General features: G+C 37.9%; 1 protein-coding gene across 3 annotated transcripts in view; it reads right to left on the bottom strand.

Moving 5' to 3' along the window:
• The window catches only part of znf385b (zinc finger protein 385B), a 125,769-nt gene that overhangs the window by 105,710 nt on the left and 549 nt on the right, over positions 1 to 19,510 (bottom strand). The gene's annotated exons all lie outside the window — the stretch shown is intronic.

The raw sequence follows: 19,510 nt of genomic DNA, 5'->3' as shown, positions 1-19,510 counted from the left end.
ATGACACTTCTGGCTGTTTTCAGCTTTGTCATCACAGGAATTAATTAGCCTGGCTAACGTCAGACCTCGTCTCATTGAGCCGTGGTCTGGGAACCACATGTTCATTTTCTCGTATTTGAAGCGTGGTTTACGAATGCCCAGAGCCGTTTATTGGGCGCTACGAATGTCTATCAAATGCGCCTGTACGTACTGTACTGTGCTCATAGCCAATCGTTTCAATTATACCAGATGGCGTATGTAGAGCGACAGAAATTCGACGAGGAAGAAGACAAAATAAACTTAGAACACTATCTAAGGCTGCATCGAAAGGTAACTTTGCATCTGATGCCATGTTGGATCCATAGATATAAACAAACTGCTTCGGTGTGTCGCATAGACGTCGTCATCGTCTTGCTGCTCCCTCCCCGTTCTGTGATTGGTTCCCTTTTTGAGGGGAAAATCTGGTCCATGGTGTCCAGGCTTCCTAGCAGCGTGAATAAAATCGCGCTGCGCGCAAGGCAGCATGGGGAAACCCAGGCTAGGAATTAATTACATTTTGAATATATTAAAATAGAAAACTTTTTCAAATTGTAATAATTTTTCACAATATTATTACATTTTACAGCATCTTTGATCAAATAAATGCAGTCTTGGATATGGATGGGAACTGTAAGGAAATTGAATCTGATTCTGATTCCAGTTAATTATTCACGATTTAGTGTTTTTGAATGAGTCAGCTGAATGAATGATTCAATGACTCACTCAAAAATACAGTAACTGGTTTCATTCCAAAAGAGTGTTTTTGAATGAGTCGATGAATCACTCATAATCATGCTACTTGGCGTAACAGTGTAACCTGCAGAAAGAGTTACTGCTAACTAAACTAACACTATTAACATAACTTAACTTTAAATCATTTTGGTCACAGTATTTCTTCAAAAAAAGAAATTGGTTTTCGATTCCCAACTCTATGATTAAATGTGAGATGAGCGGCTGAAGCACACAGCAGGCCTTTGGGCACCATGTTGCCAACTTGGAAACACAGCTCATGCACCGCTTATAAAAACCATCACACACACCATTTCCATGTAATCTCACCCTCTCACTGCTGACTTACTGTGTATAGACTTCATCTCGGTCCAAACAAAGTATGTTTTTTTATGACTCTGTCACATACTGGAACTCAGGACTAGCTGCTTGATGGTAAAGCAGAGTAATCGTGTTTTCCCCCATTTTGTGACTAAGTATCGACACATTGGGCCGTCTGAAAATGTGTCTGGTGCGTTTGACTAATTTAGACTTGGTTTTCCTGCTGTAGCTAGCATGTCTGAGAAAAACAACAACATTTGTGGCTGATTCATGCAATAAAATCTAAGGAGAGAGAGCAAACAAGAGGAAAGGACACTACTGCTTTGGACACCTACTGACATTTGTCATGCACATGTTTAACCGTCTGAAAGGAATGCTCTTAAATAGTCTAGACCTCAATAAACCTTTCTCTTGGTTCAGCTGGCACATCTAAGGAAAACAACAACATTTGTGGGTGCTTTCTCAGAGGGCAATCTGAATGGGAAAGTGTGACATTTTGACATTTGCCACAGAGCATGGTTAGACTCAACATAAGACTTGTCTTTCCAAACCAGATGAGGTAGAAATGCATTCAGAATGTTCAAGGGGAAAGTACAAATGAAATTCATGAGAAAACAGGGAAAATTTGAATGATTTCTATGACCTTGATTTAGGGCGACATTCAGACTCTGAAGTTCAAGTTTATTTGTACAGCGCTTTTCACGATACATATTGTTTCAAAGCAACTTTACAGAAAATGTTTGTTTCAGTGTTATAATTTAGGAAGTATTCTGTTATCAGCCAGAGGTGAGTGTATTAAGTTTTTTATTAAGTATTAAGGAATATTCTATGTTAAATACGAACACTGTGGATCATCAGATCAACAGATGTTCGATTGTTGTTTTGTTAAAGAAAAAACCTAAACTGAAAGGTGAGGTGAGGTGAGGTGAAGTTGTATTTTAACCAGTTTTATTTATTCTGTCAGACCAAAGCTCATGTCCAACATTCTATTCAGACCTCACAGTGTGCCAGCTCTCCCCACACATTAGCCGCATTCATAAACTCACAAAACCGAATTCAATTCCAGGAGTTCTTGCTTGACTGTACACAGAGAATGAACGTGTTGACCTCTGACAGGGTGAACTAGTCTACAACAAACCATCGAAAAGAAAAAAAAAAAGAAAAGGAAAAATAAATCCACAAAAATGTTGAGCAGAATAACAGTTTTTAACATTGATTTAAAAAAAATCTAAATATTATCATGATTTCTGAAGGATCATGTGACATTGAAGACTGGAGTAATGATGCTGATAATTCAGCTTTGAATTACATTTTGACAATAGGAAGATTGTACAATAAGAAAAAAAACAAGCAAACGATACAGTCGAATATACAAAGCCGGACCTCACAACTACAAAAACTTAAAAGCAAATTTTAGAATAGGCGCTATTTTTATAAATAAACCACGGATTTGAGGTTTAGACAACTACATTCTCGCCTGAAAACACTTAAAACTACATTCCGTGACACAACAACAGTATTTTGAAAATGATTGTGGGTTTTCATGGTGCCTGTCTAGAACGCGCAGAGACAAAACGGAAACATTACTAAATGAAAACGGTTCGCCTGTGTCTATTAAACCTTTGACAAAATCACACCAGAACATTCATATGAGTTGGCGCAGCCACTGACCCAGAGAAAGCAGATGTCATGTGTAGGTATGAAACAGCTTCACAGTCTTTTCAACCACACAATATCGTTATTTCTGTTACAAATATTCATCTTATCACAGAAGAACTGGGATAAAAGTACATAGCTCGGATACACTGATGTCTACGGAAGCGATCACTTTTTGAAAGTCATTGGCGATTTAACTAAAGATTGTATCAATTACGTTGTCACGGCAGCAGGTGGTGACACGTGACCATTACAAAATGTAGTTGTCATTGAATCATTCATTCAAGAGATTTGTTCAAAAATGCTGACTCACCCAGTAATGAAACAAGTTAAGTATTTAGTCATTGAATCATTCGTTCAAGCAGTTCTTTTTAAATAATTAATTCAGATTAATATTCTGTTCATTTCCTTTTTACACTTAGCCTAGTGTTTGGGGTCAGTATATAAATATACATACACACACACACACACACACACACACACACACACACAATAATGTATCTTGTGTGAATTGCCCTTAAGATCATCACCCATGATGGGGATCAAGATGCACTTGGAAAAAAAAAAATCCCCTGAAAGCAGATTCCACATTCCCCAACAAAACAACCACATCTCAGGCCTCGAAACCAGAGCAGTGTGAGATACAAACATTTCCACCCTTAGAGTCCCCACGGCATTCACGTGTGTGCTGTAGCAGCATTGAGTTTACAGTCTTGAGTTTACCGTTGCAGGGAGCCGCTGCGAGCATGCCTGCCCTTGCAATTGTGGCCACGTCTGCCCAAGTGTGTAATGGTATATGTGTACGATGAGTTCTGTTTCATAGGCTGGGCATCAACTTGACGACAGCGTCCGTCAACTAGTTGAATGTCAATATTGCTGAGCTATTTAGAGCAGAAGGTGATGATGATGAAAATGCAATGGTATATGAGCAAGCTAAGAAACATTTGTAGTTGAGAGCTGCATTGTATTACAGAGGCTAGCTCCGCATTTGATGAGGGAAACGACAGTGCTTGCAAGGCAGCAAAAAAATAGTGTTAAAATACATAATGCCATTGTCACAACACTTAGTATGTGCCTTGCGTTGTGAACAAGACTCAATTAATGGGCCACACAGGATTTTGCATTCCGGTCTTCGCTTAGAATGTCAGAAGTACCAGTAATTTGTCAATAAAATAATAATGAAAAAATATATATATTATTTGCAATTGACTCCTACATAAGACCCTCAAGCAAGGTTTACCTGAAGGCTACATGCTATTGTGTTCATTTAATATTAATATTTAGATTATTAAATAAAGAAATGTGATCAATAGATTCATATGCCTGTTGGTAGTTGCAGCATGAGTCACTGCTTATTTGCAAAAAAAAATATTTTTTCTCAAGTCACTGGACATGCCCACATCCTGTTTTCAATTAACTTTAAATAGAGTCTGCAAGTTTACTTTGGGCTGAATTAGGCAGAATAAAATTGTAATGCTTGAGTAGTAAAGGAGAAAAAGTAAATAACAGATATGCTAATAGCTTAATCATGTTTATTTGGTCACCACATCCAAGACTGCATTTGACCAGTATAGTAGTGTGGCTGTTCGTGTGGCTGTTCTGCCAAAGTGCCTGACGCAGGTCAAGGTTATTGTATTTAGCCACGAAGCTCACAGTCTGCTTAAGACAGGAGAAGAACGTGACGCCGTTACAGATGAATAAGAGCCACATATGCTCTATGAGCAAGAAAAATGAGAAAAGACTCTCCCAGACAGTTCATCGCCTGACAGAACCAGGCTGTCAGCTCCCTCACTGAGCAAAAGTAGGAGAAAAATGTCTCCTTTTGCCCTACAGTGTGAAGAAAAACCACCCCATCACGCAAGGAGACGGCTCCGAGGAACATTAATGGCACTTCCTGTTACTGGGGTTGGAGAGCTGGGGGGGTAAAGAAAGAAGGAAGACACACATACAATTGCACACACACATGCATCAAAAAAGATATAAAACACACAATACGGTCCCCACACTCATGGAAAACCTGGAAATATCAGATGTTTTTCAGGCCTGGAAAAGTCACTGAAAAAAAGGTAAACGTCACTGAAATGGGTATTATTTCATAATTTTTTTTCTGCTATCATGTTCTGCTCAAAAATATTTCATTAGCTAGATGCTATGCTGGAGGGGAAAACAGCAAAACTAGTAAACATCAAATAAACAAAATTGTTTTAATAATATTTTTAATAATGAAAGAAACAAAACTGATATTAGAACTTGTTTTCAATAAACTACACAAAATTCTTGGATTTTTTCAAAATCTTTGACATGTTTTTACGTCATTATGCGTTAGGAAGCTTGCGCTGCAGACTGTCGTGAACGCGCTCTGATTACAGGTAATAAGGTTGTAAATATGTTAGGTTGTATTTAAGGTTGTATTTACCTGTATATGTTTTTTTGACTCTCAAAGTGACAATAGCCATTGATTTGCATTATCTGAATCACCAAGGACCATGGTTTCAGCTACAAATCATCTTTACCGTTCTACTAAAGAAAAAAAAAAAAAAATCACCTACATTTTTGATGGCCTGAGGGTGAGTAAATTAACAGCAAGTTTTCATTTTTGGATGAACAATCCCTTCAAGTAAGTGATCAGGAGAAGGAGACGGAGTCTGAAGGAGTGAAAGATTTCAGGTGAAATGAGAAGGTTCGGCTCACCTTGCTGTGGGACATCCTAATGAACCTGGTCTGACTATACGTGCCGTAAGCAAAGATGACAGATGAATTATTAAAAAGGGTCCAAAGGCAGGACAAGGTGGACATTCATCAATAGACTTACGTTGCTGCAATGCAAAGAGCTCAGGGGCAAGTAGAAAATACCCAAAGTTTGTCTAGAAAAGAGTAACAGTGACTTGATGTAAGTCACGCTGTGTCAATACTGGTTGGACTGCGGACAGCATGTTAATAAGACAAAGCAATAAAAACAGTTGAAAAACAAAGCACAGAGAAAACTGAGGGGGGAAATGGAAAAAAGGAGGCAAATTTCACCCTCAATTTAATTATACAATTATTTAATTTTGTATAAATAAATACATAAATCCTTTCTTGGTTAGATAATACACAGCCAAATCCCCTCAACTTTGTTTTCCCAGTATTTTATAGGTGGGTCAGGAATAGGGCATTCGATTATAGGATGAAGCGTAGTGCAATATCACTCATATTTGTGTACTGAAATTCAACTGGATTAGCAGTCATAAGCGATTTACAATCATACCATTACACAGCAGGAGAGGGGAAAAGGGGCTGGAAGTATTTTCAATATCATAACAGCACACAAAAAAAGCCCATGTTTGTCTGTACAGCTGCTGCATATTCAGGATTTGGGATTTACCAGCATAATTATCTCCGAGTTAGTAATCCATCGCTGACCAATCAACTGAGAGATGGGGCTTACAAAGGCCGGCTGTTACCCTACTTGTGTGGCCCTTTATGCTATAATTTGTACCTACTATGCAATCAGATTACTCTAAATCTAAATGACTTGCGTCCTCACTGGACAGATAATCTTTAAGCTTCATGTTCCAAGAATGAATAAACATGGGACTCCACGTAAAAATAAGCAAGGCAGATGATAAATGAAAGAATTCAAGCATTTCATTCTTAACATGCATTCATAAAATATCTTACAGTAGTAAAATCCCTGTAGGATAATTTGATGATTCATGGAAAATTTAGGCTAATTTATGACAATGACATCCTAAACCAGCACCAATGAATGAAAGAGGGACAATTAATCCATATGGGCCCTTTTCAGCAGCAGAAATTTTAAAATGAAATTAAAAGGAAACTGTTGCAATATGATTGTCCATTATGATAGCAAATCCACAACAACTAACACCTGACAGTGAAAGAGAGAGTAACCCATGGTCAGTCCAGAAGTTACTGCGGTTGAGGGCTTCATAAAAGTGGTGTACACTACCTTCAAAATTACCCATTAGCATTATCAGTTGCTTAATTCTTCAACTGGAATTTTGAAATGAGGTAGCAAATGAGATGCAGAATTGCAATTTTACAGATAGATAGATTACCATCATAGTTTGTGTGCTTATCAGATAAAAAAAATTCTTGAATGCACGTTTTTTTTATACATTTTTAGAATTTATGCACATCTTGGCATTTCCATCCAGCGTTTTTATGCAGTATCCCAAAATTTGCATAAAAATAGGTGGTTGGAAACAGCAACTGACAGATAAGCCCTGTTCCAAATGGCACACTTCATATGCACTTACGATCTTGTGGACTTACAATGGTCGCCGCGTGCTTGTGTCCGTTAAGTCCACTAGACCATAGGGTGTCCCAATTGTCATTTTAGGTTTAAGAAGTGGGCTCGCGGGTACCTCCTTTTCATATTATTATAAAGTAATTAATGTGTTGAGTAGATTCTGCATAGAGAACACCAGTATGTTTGCCATTGAGGCTGAGAGGCCGCTAACATTAGTAGTACATCAAACAGATAAAACAATGTGACAAAAAGACACTTAGTTCTAAAATAGATGCAAATAAAGTGAGAGAGTATACAATATCTAATTTCAATGCTATGACCTTTGAGTAGATATTTAAATATGAGCATCTAAGCATTACGGTTTGGATTTAGCCTACATGAAATGGTAACATTTTACAGAAACACTTTACTCATTACAATACAATCCATTTGTAACATTAAGGTTAATAGATGTTGTTTAAGTATTATTCATTGTTTGACTGTTAATAGTTGTATATCATAAGTTAACATTCATCATCATCATGCACTATGAACTAACATGAATGATAAAGGTATAATTAATATTTATTTATATTTAAAAAAATAGAGTACATTTTCATGGTTCAGTAGTTTTTTTATTATTATTATTTTGTGATAAAGGTCAGCACTATTTTACTTGGAGTGTTATGTTTGTTTTCATGGTTGTAACAAAAAAAAGAGCAGGCGTTGTTAACTCTTTCCCCGCCAGCGTTTTTTACATTTTCAAGGCCCCCAGAATATTTATTTGTATTAGCCTAAAATCTTAACATCAAAAGAAAGAACAGACCCTCTGCTATTACACACACACACACAAAAAAAACATTTTATTCTATTTTATTTTATTCTATTACTTTATTCTAAATCTTCACAGTGCTATAGCTCATCCTGGGTCAACATTTCATTTGGTAACATTAGCCAGTTTTGATTTATATGCTGTTTAATGTTGATGATCGTATTATTTTACATGCATCATATGCTATCGCTTGTTTCTGCTTCTTTTTTTCCTGTGTTTTGATCAGGAGATTTAGTACTCTTTCAGAGGATGTGTAATAGCGCCCCTCTACCATATAACAGTGAAAACACGGAAAGCCGGAAATTTCTGTCAATGGTGGGGAAAGAGTTAAATCATCTACTATAAAATCAACTACTTCTGCTTACAAAAAAATATATTATTTGATTCATTTCAAAATAATCAATTTCATTTCAACAACTTTTGAATGGCAGTCAATGGAGAAAGATGCTTTTTGCCCATCTTATGGTGTACATCTACCAGCAGGGGTAAACTGGGTCACCAAACCTTGACCCCTTGATAGAAATGCATTAACTCTGCCTCCAGTGAGTATATAAAGCTGCACTGAATGCTCTCTATTCAAACAGAGCAAGTCATTGACCCATGCAGCAGTTCTGCTCCTTCGCTAGCTTTAAGAGATATTCTGCGCAAGGTCTTCTGCTTTGTGCGTTGGTTTCAGGCGCTGTGGGTGTGAGTTACCTCTCTCACACTCTGGTGTCAATGTTGAAAGGATTAGAGGAGCCCTAATGTTTCCCATCTGTCACTGAGCCAAACCATCCCTCGGCTCATCTGATCCACAAGCTGCTTTCTTCCTCAAAATCACATTTAACAAACGATTCCTCGCTCTCTGATTAAAGCCTGTATCCCCAGTTCTGTTATAATATATATATATATATATATATATATATATATTTGACACTTTTTGGCCCACATACTGTACCACTTGTGTGGATCTATAAAAAGACACAACAGCTCTGTTCCAAAACCTAGTACGTAAGCAGCATTTTAAGGCATCATGGGCACACTCCTTATATGATTATTCTGCCTTATAAGATGAATTAATTTGGCAAAATTCAAAGGCAGCATGTGTATTTCATGGAGAAGGCATTCCTATTCCCTACAATGCATTACAAAAAGCTTAGTTAAAAAAAAAATCTGAGAAATGTTAATTATAAATATAATTAATTAAATATTGTAGACCACAGGCAGCAAGGCAGCCAGTCTGTTGCTGGATCCGCTCTGATTGAGTTACATGCATGCCATTATCTAGGATTGGGTAGGTGGTGAAATAAAGCTACGCTCATGACTTAAATCATTAATGCACATGTTGAAATATAAATAGAGAAGAGAGGCTTTTTATCAGATTTTTGCAGGGTTACATATAACCGAGGCAATGCTAAATAAACCAATACAGTCGGGGCAGCTGTTGCAGTTCAGTTCCTCTCTTAGGTCCATTACTCAGTCCTGGATATCAGCGGTGGGAGGAAGGTTCCATCCCACTAACCACTGCTGATTGACGGGAAATCTAAAGAACTTAGAAGTCTAGGTGAGGGCAGACACCCCGTGCCAGCAGCCAATCAAAAGGAGATCAGCGAAAGCCCAGTTATGCCGAGGGTTTTAAGGGGCAGTGCTGTGTGCAACCTGATTATAGTAGAACCGAATTAGCAGGTGCAGACTCAGCACTTTACTTCAACTGCTTTCTAAACTTTAAAGAAATATCTATTAGATATACATTTGATTTATTCCACATTCATATCATATCCTATGCACCAAGGAAAAATGAAAAACATATATTAGCAGGACCAATGACATCATGAATAAAAAGTAAATAAACATTGTATTGTATATACACTACCATTCAAAAGTTTGGAGTCAGTGCGATGTTAAGTCTACCAAGACTGTATTTACAAATAACTTTCTATTCAATTTTAAAATGCTATTTATTCCTCTGACGCAAAGCTAAATTTTCAGCATCATTCCTCCTGATCCTTCCGAAATCATTCGCTGATTTGGTGCTAAAGCAACATTTATTTTTATCAGTGTTGAAAATCATGATAATTTTTTTGATGAATAGAAAGTTCAAAAAACATAATTTATCAGAACAGCATCTTTTGTAACATTAAATGTCTTTCCTGTCGATTTAATGCATCCTTGCTAAATAAAAAAAAATATTACCAGCCCTAAAATTTTCAAACGATAATACAAGCATATATTATACAACTAAAATATATATAGTATTATATATGTACACATTAAAAAAAAAAAAAAAAGGTTGTACTGGAAAATCCTGACCTTTCCATCTTAAAAGCTATATGTTTTTGAAGACACTGCAGGCAATTTCAAATAAGCAAGTTGTCAACTGAAGTGAACTACAGATTCTCTGCTCAGTATGACAGGAGCACTGAATCCTGTGAATCAGTACAGAGCTAAACAGTGGGACTCAGCATTTGTCACCCATTATAAAGTTTAAAGTGGGTTTTTTCCCACTCTGTCCTCGCTAGCCAGACTACGACCAATCACACAGCCTGTAGGAGCTACTGATGTAAGTCATTTTGACATCAGGGTTACAAGTCACATCCCAGATTTTGGAAAAATATAAAAAGATGACTTCATAATAACTGACATCATTAGCACTGACATCAACAGTTTAAGTGCGGAGTAAAGTGTTTGAATGAATTCAGTTACTGTCAGTCAAAGAGGTACGACTTGGTTAATTGATTTCAGCATGCACCACGGTGAGAAATCTGTAGCCTACCTCATTTTGCTGATGCAGAGTAACAATCTAATTGGGTGCCGTAGAGGGATCGTCTGAAATAGCTGACTCCTTTACCTTTAGATTTGAATTTCTATTATTTTAATGTGTTGCTTTGTATGATAGAGGAGACAAAACAATGGGAAACACAACTGAGCTGCACACTGGATTAGAAGTCAATCATTACTTATATAAATATGTTCACTGTCTTATTGTGCATAATGTATAGGTACATGCAATTACAAATACAAATTCTTGTTACAATACTCATACACAATACACTGTTTTACCTAAATGGGAAACTTGCTCCACCTCTGAAACAACTATCCTTTTTAAGTTATGTCATGAATCTCTCTTACTTTTCGGCCCTTCCCTTCCCTTCACTTCACTTAACACAATCCAATCAATTCCTCTGCATAAAATCAAGTCTTACTCAGCATTTTTTTATTTGAATTACATACATGTTGGTATCATCAGGACTTATGCAGTGAAGACATGATAGACATTGCTTATTATGAACCTGCCATACAAAATCTGCCAATGACGTAATGTCCCATCAGTCCCTGTATTGCTCTCATTCTCATGGCACTCATCACATCCATCCCTTGGCATCGGTGCATGGTGTGAATTGTCACAGCTACGTTACATATATAAACGCATGTGACAAACGGGGGCTTCAACTAGCAGGAACTGGCCAAATTAGAATGAGCTCGACGGGACCCCTACAGTAGAGCAGCATTTAACTTGGGAAAGCAACGTACAAAAAAAAAAAAAACACTCACAAATTAATGGACATTAATGGTGTTAAAAGATAGATGCACACAGGGACATCCACATTGAAGCTAGGGAGAAGTAGAGACTGCAGTGTCACGGAAAGGGAATGAAATATTCAGAGAGTATGTGGTTTATACAACACAATAGTAATGCCCACTCTTTCAGTGGTCTTGGTTTCCATACAGTGCATCTGGAAAGTATTCACAGCACCTCACTTTTTCCACATTTTATTATGTTACAGCCTTATTCCAAAATGGATTCAATTCATTATTTTCCACAAAATTCTACAAATAATACCCCATAATGACAACTTGAAAGAAGTTTGTTTGGAATCTTTGCAAATTTATAAAAAAAAAAAAAAAAAAAAAAAAAAAAAATCACATAAGCATTCACAGCCTTTGCCATGACACTCAAAATTGAGCTTAGGTGCATCCTGTTTCCACTGATCATTCTTGAGATGTTTCTACAACTTGATTGGAGTCCACCTGTGGTAAATTCAGTTGATTGAACATGATTTGGAAAGGCACACACCTGTCTATATAAGGTCCCACTGTTAACAGTGCATGTCAGAGCACAAACCAAGCCATGAAGTCCAAGGAATTATCTGTAGACTAGACTGGACTGGACTACAGATCTGGGGAAGGGTACAGAAAAAATTCTGCAGCATTGAGGGTCCCAATGAGCACAGTGGCCTCCATCATCCATAGATGGAAGAAGTTTGGAGCCACAAGGATTCTTTCTAGAGTCGGCCGACTGGCCAAACTGAGCGATCCAGGGAGGAGGGCCTTAGTCAGGGAGGTGACCAAGAACCCGATGGTCACTCTGACAGAGCTCCAGCATTTCTCTGTGGAGAGAGGAGAACCTTCTAGAAGAACAACCATATCTGCAGCACTCCACCAATCTGTATGGTAGAGTGGCCAGACGGAAGCCACTCCTCAGTAAAAGGCACATGACAGTTTGCCAAAAGGCACCTGAAGGACTCTCAGACGATGAGAAACAAAATCTGATGAAACAAAGATTGAACTCTTTGGCCTGAATGGCAAGCGTCATGTCTGAAGGAAACCATGCACCGCTCATCACCTGGCCAATACCATTCCTACAGTGAAGCATGGTGGTGCCAGCATCATGCTGTGGGGATGTTTTTCAGCGGCAGGAACTGGGAGACTAGTCAGGATCGAGGGAAAGATGAATGCAGCAATATACAGAGACATCATTGATGAAAACCTGCTCCAGAGTGCTCTAGACCTCAGACTGGGGCGACGGTTCATCTAACAACAGGACAACGACCCTAAGCACACAGCCAAGATAACAAAGGAGTGGCTATGGGACAACTCTGTGAATGTCCTTGAGTTGCCCAGACTTGAACATCTCTGGAGAGATCTGAAAATGGCTGTGCACCGACGCTCCACATCCAACCTGATGGAGATTGAGAGGTTCTGCAAAGAAGAATGGGAGAAACTGCCCAAAATAGGTGTGCCAAGCTTGTAGCATCATACTCGAAAAGACTTGAGCCTGTAATTGGTGCAAAGGCTGTGAATACTTATACTTTTTGTTTTTTTTCCCCCCTTTCGTTTTTTATTTAATAAATTTGCAGAGATTTCAAACTAACTTTTCACATTGTCATTATGGGGTATTGTTTGTAGAATTGAGGAAAATAATGAATTTAATCCATTTTGGAATAAGGCTGTAACATAACAAAATGTGGAAAAAATGAAGCGCTGTGAATACTTTCCAGATGCACTGTATCTTTATCGAAAACCTTCAATGTTAAAACAAATTCTCTGTGGAGAATATAAAATTCCCAAGGATTTGATGTTAAGTCCCTCAAAATATCCCATCCTGTCAGGAAAAAATACAGTAAGACATTACTCCCTTCAAAGAGGAATCTTTACCCTCTCCCTCTTTCACCTTCCATCTTCATCCCTTCTGCTAATTACTAGAACTAGCTGACCTTCCCAATATCCTAGTTTCCCAGCTTCCTTATCATTCGTTAAACTCCGCAGAGACGCAGGAGATGTGGAGGCAATTTATTTCTGCCCCATTCCATACCCAACCAGGAGTAGCAGCCCCCTCCTGGGCTTTTCCGTCAGTAAAAATAAATGCAAGGTCAAAAAAGCTACGCACACAATGATGAAGGTATATGTATGTGTGTGTGTGTGTGTATATTGGAGGTAATATGCATGCTAATTCAGGTCATGTTAGATGTCATGTCACAATTGCATGTCACTCCACAGCAGTCATGACCTTAACAGCAAATGAGTTTTTATATAATTCAGCTGGTACAAATGACTATTACACCAACTGAGACATAGCCTATGTTAACAGACATTACTGATGAGATGACGGTATAGGCTATACTGTGTGACGGTAGGAATGTGTCAGTTTTTCCTGCTGTTTATACCGCCGTAAAAATATTTGCAACGAAAAAACATGGAATGTCAAAAAACAGAGTCAGAAGAGCTATATTGATCATTCTGCCCATCCTTAGATATTATTAAGGATTGATTACAGATAAGCCTATTATTATGGTAGAGACAACGTGGAACCAAAAAGGCCACAAAATACAGTATAGGATCAAATTTAAACATGCCAATTAATGGTTTGTACTAAGTTAACCTAAATAATTTGACTAAAATATGAAATATCTACTTGTGCTTGCTTGTGTAGAAGGACTGCCTCTTTGGCTCATGGATCACTTGCATGCATGATGGTGAGCTCCATAAATCACTGCAGACAGAATGGGACTAATTACCAGTCACCTATACAGGCATCTCCTAGCTGCAGGGGGGACAAGCTATACCACAAAACCAGTCTTTTGTGACGCAAGGCTTTTGTGCAACACACGGAAAAGATAGCGACCCACAATAGTGTCGGTGTCTGAAGAAAAAAAAAACGGGAGGTAAACAATAACATGCATGTGGTATATGAAACAAATTACTGAGAATGATCCATGTGAGTCTGTTTGCTGTAAATAATGCGCAATGTCTGGTCTGCAACCGATATTGGGTAAATATAAGGGAAACATAACAATTTTCTGGAATTGTCTGTGGGCGAACTCTGTAACTCATTTTCCAGTGATCATGACAACATGTTGCCATTTGCAACCCGTTTTATTGACATAATCTGATGTATGTCAGAGTAAAAAAACAGGACATTCAGTGAAAAATGTAGGACAGGACTTGATTTTGTCCATCAGGAATTGATTGGATTGTGTAAACTGGTTGATATACACTGCCATTCAAAAATTTGGGGTCAGTTATAAACCCTTCATTTTGATAGTCCACTTTAGACATTCTACTAACTATAAGTAACTTTGCAGGTCAACTAACTCTCATTTATTTGCAACTACATGTCAACTAACTCAGAGTATTAGTAGAGACTGTTGGGTTTGGGTTAGTAGAACAAGTTGACATAGGCTACTTGCTAAAATTACTTATAGTTAGTAGAATGTCTGTTGGGGGAGCTTCAAAATAAAGTGTTAGCAGGTTTAGTTATACTGTTAGTAGAATGTCTAAAGTGGACAATCGAAATAAAGTGTTAACAGATTTTTTTGATTTTTTTTTTTGATAGAAGTCTCTCATGCGCATGTGCTCACCAAGGATGCATTTATTTGATCAAAAATACAGTAGAAAACAGTAATATTGTGAAATGTTATTACAATTTAAGACTCTGTTTGAATATATAGGCCTAGGCCTATTAGAAAAAGTCATTTATTCCACTGTTACTCATTGCATCATTACTGTCATTACTCGTCACATGATCCTAATATGCTGATTTAGAGCTCAAGAAACATTTCTTATCATTATCAAAGTCAAAAAAGTTGTGCTGCTTAACATTTTTCAGGCAACAGATTTGTATCGCTACTGGTAAACTATTTATCTGCAGAGCAGAGAGATATCATACTACAAGATGAGACAAGCTCAGTTCTCACCAAGAAGCTTAATTCCTGATGTAAATCTGTGACTTAAAACATTACAATTATCACGCTATCTCCAAATCTCCAGGGTACTTACTTCCTTTCAAATGGACCCAGAAAAAATATGATGGCAAGTAGAGACCTCATATTTAGTGTTTATATGCTTCCTTTGGGGCAAATAATTAGGAAATATGGTTTGGGGTATCACTTTTATGATGATGATACTCAAATTTACATAAGCTCCAAATCTGATCCTACTGTCACCTCTAAAATTCTCTCGGAGTGTGTGCAGGAAATAAAAACGTGGATCCTTTTTTAAAACTGAATTCTTCCAAGACAGAGATTCTACTCATTGGCACACCTGCGGCTACTCTCAAAGGGAGACATTTTAATTTGATTATAGATGATAGCGTTTTATTTCCATCTTCTCATGCTTGTAACCTTGGTGTGATCTTTGACACTCACCTAACACTAGACTCACATATTAAGAGTAAAATCTACATTCCATCATCTCAGAAACATTGCAAGAATTAGGCCCTACATTACGCTGAAAGGCTTATTCATGCATTTGTTACTTCCAGGATTGATTATTGTAATGCACTATTTGTTGGTTTACCTGCTAAATCAATAAAACGGCTGCAGTACATCCAGAATTCAGCAGCACGTGTTCTTACATTCACTTCACCACGTCAGCACATCACAGGCGTGCTTTATAGCTTGCACTGGCTTCCTGTTCAGTCGCCTTTTGTTTTTAAAACTCTCATACTAACATACAAAGCTATGCATGAAATCGCCCCTTCTTATATCTGTGACTTAGTCAGCCAGTACGTGCCTTCCCGTTCCCTTCGGTCAACTGATTCGCTTACTCTTCAGCAGCCTCCCTGTAGATTCAAATCTATGGGGGAGAGAGCTTTCTCTGTTGCTGCACCCAGATTATGGAATGCACTTCCTCTTATTGTTAGAGATGCTCCCACATTAGCCAGTTTCAAGAAGTTGTTAAAAACTCATCTTTTTAAAATTTCTTAAAGGACAAGTTCGGTATTTTACACTTAAAGCCCTGTTTACAGATCGTTTCTGATGAAATAGAACGGTTAAGATTACATTTTGGACAAATGCTGCTGTCCCGAGAATTTTAGGTTTCTTTCGCTTTCCCCCCCACCTGTAGACTGGGTGTATAGGTGCACTCGAACACTCCTTCCTAAAACACATTAAACTTTCGTTTACAAAGACGTGAAACTCACCGAGTGGTCAGGGGTGTCCAGTTTTGCTCACACAAAAATCGCTGCAAAATATGCTTTCCAACAGGTGTTTTACCATTCGTTGTAAAACTGTGGAGCTATTTTTCCAAACGCCTCACACCCGTAGATTCTTCCGTTGAGAGCTTGAATAATAGACACTCCAGCCCAGTTGGTGGCGATAATGCACCTTTGCAAGCAAACCACTGGCATTTCATTGTTTGCGATCCGCCATAAAAAATAAATAAAAAAAACACGAAGAAGAAGAAGAAAACAACCCCTGAACCCCATTTCAGTTTCCGGCGTGGAGTAATACCGTACCTCACAGCACATCCAATGCAAGTCAATGGAGTTGGACAAAAACTACGATAAAACCTGTTGGAAAGCATATTTTGCAGCGATTTTTGTGTGAGCATATCAGTGGACAACCCTGACCACTCGGTGAGTTTCACGTCTTTGTAAACGAAAGTTTAATGTGTTTTAGGAAGGAGTGTTCGAGTGCACCTATACACCCAGTCTACTGGTGGGGGGGAACGCGAAAGAAACCTAAAATTCTCGGGACAGCAGCATTTGTCCAAAATTTAATCTTAACCGTTCTATTTCATCAGAAACGATCTGTAAACAGGGCTTTAAGTGTAAAATACCGAACTTGTCCTTTAAAATAGACTGTCATGATTAGTATGTTGTACTCTAATTATTTTTGTATTATTCTTGTACTTTTGTATTTTATTTGCTTTTACTGTCTGTAGCGCTTTGGATTTTAGAAAAGCGCATTATAAATAAAATGTATTATTATTATTATTAGCCTATTTATCAAACCAACCAATGACAGACAGTTCCAATCCATTGAGGGAATGCAGAAATGACACATTGAAATGACTTATTCTCGTTGACCTCGAATATGCTCCAGTATTTCCTTAAAAGACATCTATGAAATTGCCAAGATGTTCTTGTTAACCTTGTATAATCATTAGCAGAGGCGGGGAGGTTAAATATTGTGCAGAAAATCATTTTCTCTCTATTTGACAGCAGGTCTTCTGTATGACTTGCAGCAGCATGCTGTTGATTGAGATTTTATGAGTGTGATTATCACGGATATTAAATAGCGGCGATGAGACTGTCTAACACTGCCCTACAGAAGGGAAACTCTTTGATTTTACTCTCCACAAGTGCTTCTCCACACTCACTGAGAAACCAAGGGCACATCACCAGCTCATATTTCTAACAGAGACAGCAGGTATAATAACAGCCCTGTGAACATTTGAGAGCTCTGGGTTACAATTTTGTGCTGAGCTGAAGAACAATCTCAAAGTTGAATTAAAAAAATGCATAGATCAGAGTCCCATAATACAATGTTCCAGACTTATTAAACAGTCTAGATTATCTTCAAAGAAGAAAGGGTATGTGGGAATAATGAAATGCAGGAGGAAGATAGTGTGGAAGGAAGGAAGGAAGGAAGGAAGGAAGGAAGGAAGGAAGGAAGGAAGGAAGGAAGGAAGGAAGGAAGGAAGGAAGGAAGGAAGGAAAGAAGGACGAACATGTGCTCTATTCTATGCCTGCATATGCTTGCTTATTGTCACTATGGGTACATTCATCTTATGGACGTCTAGAACAAAGGTGGACTATGCGTTTATGTTTCAAACCAACCCATTTCCCAAGATGCCTTAAGCCTACAACTTGTTTTGCTTTTCAAGGCATGACGCAATACTGCTGAACAAATTAGTCTTGATGAATAAAGTACATAAGTGCTCTATTAATTATGTACAGGTAGATGACACTTCAGTGAGAATATCTGAGAAGCCACACCTACTGCCTTATGTTCACATTACACACACAGAGAGAGAGAGAGAGAGAGAGAGGGAGGGAGAGAGAGAGAGAGAGAGAGAGAGAGAGAGAGAGAGAGAGAGAGAGAGAGAGAGAGAGAGAGAGAGAGAGAGAGAGAGAGAGAGAGAGAGAGAGAGAGAGAGAGAGAGAGAGAGAGAGAGAGAGAGACATACAGACAGACAAAACAATACACAACTAGCATAAAAGGTCAAATTTCCAAAAGCTCTGACAAAATTTAACCAGGTACATTTGGTTGAAATAATGCATGAACACAACGCTTTTTGACCAACACTGGATTAAAGTCCAGGGCAATCATATTCAACGGTTTTGTATTTCCATTTAGGATATTTCTAATATTTTTACAATTATGAATGAACAAAGGTTGCTCAAAGACACAAAGGCCAGAGCTTAAAGTGAGCATAAAGCCCTTTAGGTTGCATAGCCTAGCCTATATTATGAGGCTTACTGTAGTGTTACAAATATGAGAGGATTATTTGGTCCAAGGACAAATGCGAAATTATGGCAAACACACAGCAAGCAATCCCGTATTACTGGTGCGCCTACATGCACTTCCATTCCACTGTCATCATTTTTTGCACACATACATCAATATATATATATATATATAAATAGCTATAATTCATAGCTAAGGCGATGAAGATGTCTGATGTTGAACACCTGAGAACACCCAAGACCTACAGACTATACATGCTGCCAATGAAACCATACTGTATAATTCATTTCATTCATGAATTATTATTATTATTATTTTGTTTTTTCTGTTGTTATTTAATGGAATGTTTCACTCAAAATCAAAGATGCCAAAACTCAAAAAGGACGCAAAATCACCAGATGAGACCAGATTATTGAGAAAGTGAGTAGAACTGGTAGAGCCTGATCGGTTTGATTCGTGAACGAATCCTTCGTATTGGTTTTATTAACTGGTGATTAAGAGAAGATCCGATTCAAACGATCCGATTCTACTTCTCAAATGACAAGGGCGCAACTCATGATTATCCATTTAAACTGTTCATCCACAAAGCTGTCATATGGCTTCCGAAAACCTGGAATATGTAATACGAGTCAAATGGACTATGACACGTTTATGATTTCAAGTCATTTGTAAAGGCTTGACATAGCACAGAAAATAAAATACAGTGCAGGACATTCTTCATACTTTCAAAGAAAGTAAGCCATTGGCACTGTATGAGGATGAGCTTTA

This window comes from Squalius cephalus (genome assembly GCF_949319135.1).
Source record: "Squalius cephalus genome assembly, chromosome: 9".
Taxonomy (NCBI): Eukaryota; Metazoa; Chordata; class Actinopteri; order Cypriniformes; family Leuciscidae; genus Squalius; species Squalius cephalus.
The sequence above is the reverse complement of the archived record's forward strand: the minus strand, read 5'-3'. Positions and strand labels throughout refer to the sequence as shown.